This window comes from Protopterus annectens, chromosome 8.part0 (genome assembly GCF_019279795.1).
Source record: "Protopterus annectens isolate FY-2018-M chromosome 8.part0, PAN1.0, whole genome shotgun sequence".
Classification (NCBI taxonomy): Eukaryota; Metazoa; Chordata; order Ceratodontiformes; family Protopteridae; genus Protopterus; species Protopterus annectens.
The window spans coordinates 1,632,287,244-1,632,297,409 of record NC_056741.1 but is presented as its reverse complement, the minus strand read 5'-3'; positions in this window follow the sequence as shown (position 1 = coordinate 1,632,297,409).

The following is a 10,166-nucleotide window of genomic DNA, read 5'->3' as shown; positions in this document are numbered from 1 at the left end:
AGAAGGCTCGATCAATACCAGAATACACCGGAAAACCTGTTACAAACCATCGTTTCTTCATAGGGACAGCATGCATCCTCCACATATCTTCAAGAACATTATTAAGGGCCAGGCCATGAGGATCTCGAGGCTATCCACAAAAGAGGATGACTATCATATGGGATTGGATGAACTGGATGATGGGCTAAAGGCACGCGCCTATACACACAAGGAGATTCAGAAGGTATACAGAGAGATGGACGAACTCAGGGAGAATAGAGCCAAACCGTATCTTTTTGGTGGTAGAAGCAATACAGACAAACCTGATCAGCATTGTGATTATAGACCATTGGGCTTTGTCGTACCATATGGTCAGGGTACCTATCAACTTCAGTCTATAATACAGAAGAATTGGAATATCCTCACTGCGGAAAGTAACATCATGAAAATAGTAGGCCCTACCCCTAACTTTGCTTTTAGCAACATGTTAAATCTCAAGAGACTGTTGTGTGGTACGAGAAGTATTACCACACATGAGAGAACAGGTTTCGAGAGAACCAGCAAATGTGGGAGATGCCAGCAATGTAGATTCATAGATGAATCGCACTACTACAGACATCCAGTTTCTGGCCATCTGTGGACTATTAACTGTAGCAGTGACTGCAATACCAGAAATGTTGTCTATATAGCCCATTGCGTTGCATGTTTTTCATTTTATGTGGGTAAAACGAACAGAACTCTCCGAGAAAGGATACGTGACCATAACTATTGTTTGATCAGAGAGCAGGAATACAGTGCCTTGGCAAAGCACACACTTAGAGAGGGTCCAATGCACACATTCCTATTTCAAGTTCTCCAAATAGTGGAACCTGGTATAAGACTAGGCGATATAACCAATCTCACTGAGCAAGCTGAATTAAAATGGATGTGCAGGTTAGCTGCGCATAGGGAAAAGGGCCTAAATGAAGTATTGTCAATAAAACCCCACTTAAAGGGGAGACCACTGAGATAGTTCGTAGGTCTATTTAATACTATAATTACCCTTAATTAGAAATTAGATATTTTAATGCTAAGGTTATATAAAGCACTACTGTTCTGTTAGGAGATGGTTAGTCTAATAGGAGAATGATTTTTAAGGTCACCATGTACATTATCGGGTTGAGTATATATATGTTTATACCTGGTTATTGCTAGTTCGCAGTGTTCATGTGCCCTCGTTGATAGGGTCTGTATTTGAAATATTCTGCATTAGTTTTGGTCTCCGTATTTAATAAGCCCTTCATATTTATGGAGGATACAACCAGATATACATGTTGTTAGCCACATATAGATATAACAGATTTCTGGCACACATTATTATTATTTTTCATTTTTATAACCTTTTCTATATACTATTAACTTATATTTCATATGCATATATTGTGTAGATGGATTTGTCTCCTTTTTACATGCGTTTATTAGATAGGTGCACACGCATATATATTTCATATATTTCTATAGACTTACCTTTGCATTGAGTTAGTTTTGTCTATATATGTTTCTATGATTACACCTATCAGATATAACTTCTAATTGTTAGATGCCTTTATTTGTACTGCTTTGGCAACATTTTGCCAATGCAACATTATTTGTTTAGGTATAATCATAGTGACTAGCAGGTCACAGGCGTTCTTAGTACCGTAGTCCACATCAGTTTTCTTACATTTGATATGTAGATATTTCTGCATATATAGTTTTAGGTAATATTGTCGCTTACACCCTGCTGTGAATTCATATCGTGAGTTCTCAGGGTTTATAAGGAGGTTGTATGTCTTAGTATTAGTTTTATCTTGGTTCTAGGGATTTTTAATATTTTAATATCTATACATATGTATTGATTGATATGATATTTTGGTTATGTATTTTTGTAGTAACCATCAGACCATAGCCGTTTTTAACATTGTAGTCCACACCAGTTTTATATCCTTAATATGCAAATATTCTTATACACTCAGTTCTAGGTAACATTGCTGTTAACACCATGCTATTGAATTTACACCATGGAAATTCAGGTCCATGATGAGGTTCTATACTTTAGTTTTGTCTTGGTTTCGGACATTTGTATTATCTCTGAAATGTTGTCATTCATGCCCACGCAACAGACCTGATTCGAACTGCAATCTTGCCTCATTAGTAGTATAGATTATTGCATTTTCATAGTGATAAGCACACCTTTCCAGCAGCGAGTTTGACGGATTTCATAATGGCATTATTAATATCTGTCCGTATGTTTACTTGCATTGAATTTTGGCCCATTAGGAGTTTTTAATGTTTTTAATGTTTTCAATGATTGTAGTGTAGGCTAATATATTTTATTGTGGTTAATATATTTTATTGTGATATGTACATATATATATATCTTTAGCAGTGAGGTTGACGCACACTATTTTGCCTTTTATACTCGCCCCCATGCTTTATCTGAATAATGTTGTAATTATATGCATTTTGCATATCTTGATACTTGAATGTAGACCATTGTGTTTACTATTTTTGTCGCATAACCTTGCGAGCTTAATACATCTTTAATAGGGTATGCAAAAGTTTAAAGTTTTTAGTTTACAAAGTTTTTATTCTATGAAGCATTCTTGCAGCCCCGATGTTGAAGAATACAGCACTAGCACTTTAATTATCTGCTTAGATCTTTGTGGGAGGAGACCTCCATGTTTGTTAGATTATGTATAAATTCTGCGCCTTATCGGCGCCACTTTGTTTGTCTGAAGAAGCGGCTTCTGATAGCCGTGAAAGCGCTCACTATTAAACTATTTTTTGATTAGAACCGAATGGTGTAATCGACTTTCTGTGGATTTATCTGCGAACATCTCTGAAGTAGCTGTGCTCTCGTTTTGGATTTGGAAGTTCCTGTTGTACGGTAGAGACAGTCCTTGCTTTAATATTTCACTTTAGCTCCTACGGCTGTAATATGATCAACGCATCCATGGATGCTATGTTTAGTGGCTTTTTATGAACTGAGAAGTCGTATATAAAGTTGATAATTGGATGCCATCTTTAAACAGATATATTTAACTGCTGCAACTTGTGTATACTCACAGACGCCAACCTTGGGCGTACATACACTTTGGAAGTTTTGATTCTTTTTAAGCATATCGTTGCTTGCTCTTTAGTTCTTGCTCTGGGGTAGTGGTTTCTTTTATATATATATATATATATATATATATATATATATATATATATATATATATATATATATATATATATATATATATATATATATATATATATATATATACTCACACACACACACACACACACATATATATATATATATATATATATATATACACACACACACACACACACACACACACACACACACACACACACATATATGTATGCACACATATCTATATCTATCTATATATATATATATATATATATATATATATATATATATATATATATATATATATATATATAATCCAAAAACAGAATGGTGCACTTCAAAATGAATGCGGTGCTTGGAATATACACAGTCCAAACAATCACAGAATCCAGCACTCGCAAATAAATCAAACTTTGTAGTAAAATCCAGAAGAAGGGACCCAAAACACTTAAAATCAATGTATAGAAAGCTTTATTCCAGTAGAACAAACATTCAGGTAGCTTACATAGTGGACATTCGGCTTCAGCAGCACAGACCTGTGACTGTTTTCGCCCCCTGGTGTCATCAGTGTGAATTTGCCATACAGCAACCACCAGTATTTATATACCTTGACTCCCATTCAGTTAAAGACATAAAGGTTTTAAGGTGCACATTCCTTAGTACAGAACCAAAATCCAAACAGACACATATATATTCAAAGACACATATTATTTGAAACCAGATATATGTGTACACACAAACCCTAATATATGTATACTCACACACATATATAAAAATATGCGTATATTATTTAGAACTAAGTAGAATACGTGTGAATATAAAATATATCTACACACACCTATACATATGTATATAAATACACAAAGTGTAGGCATACCTACATTATACACACACCTATACATACATATATGAATACACACATTCAAATAATATGTGTCTTGATGGCAGAGTTCCAAGGTGAAAACCACTGCTGACCAAAAAGAACATAAAGGCTCATCTCACTTTTGCCAAAAAAAAATCTTGATGATCCCCAAGACTTTTGGGAAAATATTCTGTGGACTGACGAAACGAAAGTTGTACTTTTTGGGAGGTGTGCGTCCTCGTTACATGTGGCATAAAAGTAACACAGCATTTCAGAAAAAGAACATCATGCCAACAGTTAAACATGGTGGTGGTAGCGTGATGGTCTGGGGCTGCTTTGCTGCTTCTGGACCTGGATGACTTGCTGTGATTGATGGAACCATGAATTCTGCTCTCTACCAAAAAATCCTGAAGGAGAATGTCTGGCCATCAGTTCATGACCTTAAGCTGAAGCGCACTTGAGTTCTGCAGCAAGACAATGATCCAAAACACACCAGCAAGTCCACCTCTGAATGGCTTAAAATAAATGAAGGTTTTGGAGTGGCCTAGTCAAAATCTGGACTTGAATCCAATTGAGATTGCTGTGGCATGACCTTAAAAAGGCGGTTCATGCTCGGAAACCCTCCAATATGGCTGAATTAAAACAATTCCGCAAAGAAGGGTGGGCTAAAATTCCTCAACAGTGATGTGAAAGACTCATTGCCAGTTATTGCAAACGCTTGATTGCAGTTGCTGCTGCTAAGGATGGCACAACCAGTTATTAGGTTTGGGGGCAATTACTTTTTCACATAGGGCCATGTAGGTTAAGATAGTTTTTTTTTTTCCTTAATAAATAAAATCATCGCTTAAAAACTGCATTTTGTGTTTACTTGGGTTATCTTTGACTAATATTTACATCTGTTTGATGATCTGAAACATTTAAGTGTGACAAACATGAAAAAAAAATAAGAAAGCAGGAAGGGGACAAATACTTTTTCATTGCACTCTATAGTATATATATATATATATATATATATATATATATATATATATATATATATATATATATATATATATATATATATATGGGTCTACTTTCTGTCATTGAAAGCTCATGTCACTGAATTTAAATTCACCCTGATCAAATCGCTGAAAGCTCAAATTACTGAAAACTCATTTCACCGAATCTCATTTCACTGAAGTGAAGTACTGGCACTGTGTAGAGTACTCTACGGTAAATAAAATGTATATGCCCTTTTACCCACTGTAGTGCAACCCTGGAGTTAAATATATTTGGGGTGTGTGAGGGCACAGCCCCCCACACTGAGTGGCGTGGGGTGCGTAGCCCCCACTTAGTTTCATTATATATTGTCTTCTAGAAATAGTCATTGGTGTTGTAAGTATGTATGTCTATGGTTTAAAATGTATTGTTTTGAAGCTTTCGGTGAAATATAATATAAAACCAAACTTATTTTTATTACTTTTAGTTTTAGTTGTGATGAGGGCACAAAAAGATTTAAGGATGTTAAGCCCACTTTTATTTACAAAAGAAGAAGTAATTTTAAGAACATCTTGGAAAATCTACCCACTGACACCCCAGGTAGTTTCCCTAAAAATTTGAAATGTGGAAGATGCAACCAGTGCAGATATAGTGAATGCCATTATGAGGGTTGGTTGTATGACAAAATTAAGAGGTACACCAGGGGTGGTAGGTTTAAAAAGAAGTTATGTGCTCACCATAACGTTCCATCTGAGTAGTTATACTTCATTTTCTGCAACCTGTGGGTATTCGGATCCATATCGGATCCGAGCCGGCAACATTTTATCAAGCATCTTGTCCAAGCTCCTCCCCTTACCCATAATCCCTCACCTCTCCTACCTTCCCTCAGATTGAGTTTGCCACTAACCAAACTATTAGCAACTAAATAACGTTAATCTAGAACAGGTTCGGGGGAAGGAGGGAGGGATGGTTGCAGAAAATGAAGTATAACTACTCAGATGGAACGTTATAGTGAGTACATAACTTCTTTATCTGAAGTAGTTAACTTCATTTATCTGCAACCTGTGGGATAGAGTCCCCAGCTACCAAAACTCCTGGGAGTCCCTCATGGAAGGATATTCCTGAGCACCACACAGCCAAAGGATGCTCTCCCTCTAGAGATTAAATCCAACTTATAATGAGAGATGAATGTATGTGACCTTGCCCAGGTCACTGCTGCACATATATCATCCAGAGAAACCCTAGACCAAAAAGCAGCAGAAGTTGCCATAGATTTGGTGGAATGGGCTTTAATAGGACCAGGTAGGGATAGACCTTTATCCCTATAGACTTGCAGTATACATTGTGTAATCCACGTGGCTAAGGAGACCTTGGAAATGGCCTTGCCCAAAAAAGGTCTAGAAAAGGACACGGATAATTGGTCAGACTTACGAAATTGCTTAGTCCTGTGTAGATAGAAACAACATTGTCTATGAACATCTAGCAAGTGCAGCTTATATTCACCCTTGTTCTGGAAATTTGGAAAGAACACAGGCAGATTAATCATCTGGTTAATGTTAGATTCATAAGCTACTTTCGGTAAGAAAGAAGGGTTCATGCGAAGCAAAACCCTGTCTTTATGAAAAATTAAGTAGGGGGGCACGGCAGACTTAGCTTGGATGTCAGAAACCCTATTAGCCGAAGAAATGGCCACTAAAAAGGCTGTCTTCCAGGACAGAAATTTTAAGGCTACTGATGCTGCTGGTTCAAAAGGGGGTGCCACCATTGCCTGCAGAACTAAAGTAAGGTCCCAAGGGGGAACGGAATTCTTAACTGGGGGACGCAAGAGAGAAGTACCTTTCAGAAAGCCCTTGCACAATCTCAAGGAGGCCAGAGCATTCAAATTTTCACCATATGAAAATTAGATATGGCTGCCAGTTGTACTTTCACTGTGGAGGAACTAGCCCCTTGTTGAAAAATATATGATAAAAACTCCAAGACTGCAGGAACCGGGGCAGAACATGGATCTATGTTTCTCTGAGAAGCCCAAATAGAGAAGCATTTCCATTTGCTGAGATAAGCCTTCCTAGTGGAAGATTTGAGGGATGCCACCAGAATATTCTTTACCGAAGATGATAAACTGGGAGTTCTAGTGATCAGGGGAACTGGAGCAACCAAGCCGTCAGCTTGAGGCTGTCCAGGTCAGATGGACTGATGCCCGAGGGATGGGATGTGAGATCCAGGCAGGGATCTAGAATCCGTGGAGGAGTTAGAGCATGAGACCAGATGAAGGGGAACCACACTTGACAAGGCCAGAACGGGGCAATGAGGATCACTTTGCACCCCAGTTGGTATGCTTTCTGAAGAAACTTCGGAATTAGAGGTAGCGGGGGATAGGCATACAGTAACCCGGGAGGCCAAGCATGGACTAGAGTGTCTCTGGGGGAGTCCCCTGGGGAGGGAATTAGAGCAAAGAACTCGCTGCACTTCGCATTAGAAGGAGATGCAAAGAGATCGCAGCAAGGGTGACCCCACGCTAGGAAGATCTCCTCCACTACTGACTGTTTCAGAGACCACTTGTATGGCATTAGAATAGCCCGACTCAATCTGTCCACTAAAATGTTGCAGCACCCCGGGATGTGCGTTGCAATCAGAAACCGACTGGTGGAAATCGTCTACTCCCACACTCTCATGGCCTTGCGACATAGAGGGTAAGATGTGGTCCCTCCTTGTTTGTTGATGTACCAGACAACGGACATGTTGTCTGACTGAACTGCAATTGTCCTTGGGGGGGAGAACAGTGTGAAAGGCTTGCAACGCTAAAAGCACTGCCCTCATCTCCAGAACACTGATATGCAATCTGGTCTCTGTTTGGGACCATGTGCCTTGGACTGTCCTTCCCAAAAAGTGCCCCCCCCCACCTGAGCTGGGAGGCATCTGTGGTCACTGTGGCTTGGACTGGGGATGTTGAGAATGGGCGACCTGCCAAGATTTCTGGTGACTGGAGCCACCAAAGAAGAGAAGTCTTGCAGGCTTTGCTGATCCGTATAGGGTAGTCCATGGGGAGGTCTAACCAAGACCACTGAACTGCCAAGGTTCACTGAAGCACCCTCATGTGAAGGCGCGCACATGGTAAAATTGAAATTGCTGCTGCTGCCATGGAACATAGGGCGCGGAGAATGTCGCCTACCACTGGTGTCCTGGGGCCAAGGATCACTGACACATGGGCCCGTAGGTTCTGGATCCTGTCCTGACTGAGAAAAACTTGTAATAGTAGAGTGTCCAACCATGCCCCTGAATTCCAAGGTCTGTTTTGGATTTAGGCGGGACGTGGTGATATTGATGGTGATCCCTAGATTGACTGCAAGATGCATAAAGGAGTCTCTGGCCATGCAAAGTAGACGCTTGGTGGTAGCAGCAAGGAGCCAGTCATCTAGGTAAGAAAACACCTGAATTCCCTGAAGCCTCAGGTGAGCCACTACTACTGCCATAACCTTGGTAAACACTCTGGGGGCTGTGGTGAGACCAAAGGGTAGGGCTCTGAACTGGAAATGATTGATTCCCAGCCGGAAGTGAAGAAATCTCCTGGAGCTTCTGCAAATTTTGATGTGGTAGTAAGCGTCGTAGAGGTCTATCGAGCACATCCAGTCGCATCCTCGGAGATAAGGTAGGATGGACTGTAAGGTGACCATCCGGAATTTCTGCTTGGCTACCAACAGGTTCAGGGTAGACATGTCCAATATGGGTCTGAGGTCCCCTGTCTTTTTTTGCACTAAAAAGAACCTGGAGTAAATGCCTAATCTGGACTGATCTGGGGGGACTGATTCGATGGCCCGATTGTAAAGCAGCTTTGAAATTTTGTGCGCTGCGGCCTCTCTTTGAGCAGGTGGGACATCCGGGAGGCACTCTGATTATATAGCTGCGGCGATGAACGGGATGGAGTATCCTCTGGATATTATTTGGAGCACCCAATGGTCCATTGTGATGGACTCCCAAGCCGTTAGATGCAATGACAATTTTCCCCCGACTGTCTCCAGAGTAGGACAGTTGGGCAACCCCTCAGGGTTGCTGCGTGGGTCAGTCTGAGAAGATATCCCTTGACCCAAAGTTCCCTGGACCCCCTCTGCCTCTGGGATGGCATCTGTCTTGTCCCCCTCTGCCTCTAGGGGATGAGTTGTCCTGAGTGCTGTGGGAAAACTGAGATTTTCGGTACCACATCTTCTTCTGCCCTCTCTGATTCCTAGAAAAAGATCTTTGAGGGCTAGAGAAGCGGACTCAGATGGCAGACAGAATCTTCCCGTCCTTCTCGCTCTGGACTGAGGTGTCACAAACTGTCTTCCCAAAAAGGGAGAAACCGTCAAAGGGAGCATTCTTGAAAGACGCCTTGAAGGGATCCGCAAATTGACAGAGTCTGAGCCAGGCATGCCGCCTCATAGCTATGCCAGTCCCAGCCGCCCTAGCCTCTCTTTCCATGGCATGGGAAAGAAGATACATGGACGTGTTAGAAACAGATTTCAAAGTCGACATTTTCACCAAGAACAGCCACTTGTCCTCTGACAACAAGGACTCTGGGGGCGACACAGCGAATTCTATGACCAGGTCTCGCTGGAGTCAAATGACGTGTGCCAAATAATTCAGCGCTCATATGGAAAATGTTGCTGAAGAAAAAACCTGCTTCCCAAAGCGGTCCACCACCCTAGACTCTTTGTTCGGAGGATGGACCGAAGAACTTTCCTGAGCCAATTCTCTCCTGGTGGCAGCCGCCACCACCATAGCATCCACAGGGGATCCCTTGTACCAAACCTGTCTGTCTGTGGGAGGAGAAAGGATCCTGTCTGGGCATTTGCGTATTGGCTGTATGGTGTCTGGCTCCTTCCATGCCCATGTGGTGATAAGATCCACTAATGGATCTACAGGAGGGGACACCCAGGATGTATATGGGCCCATGCCAAAGGCCTCCAAGAATACTGACTCGTCCATTGAGGATTTTGGGGCTGACCAACCTCCTCTCTGGCAAAGTATTTCCATGATGTCTCCAAAGGAAACATCCTCGGGAGGTCACCTGGGGGAACCCTCTCCTTCATCCAAGTCAGTATCTTCTGTGAGGGACTCGGGGGAGTCCATGTGCCTCCTCTTACACGAATGCTTACGTGGGGTCTCCTCAGCGGGACTCTCTGAAGAGGGCTCATAAGTCATGGGGGGGTTCCA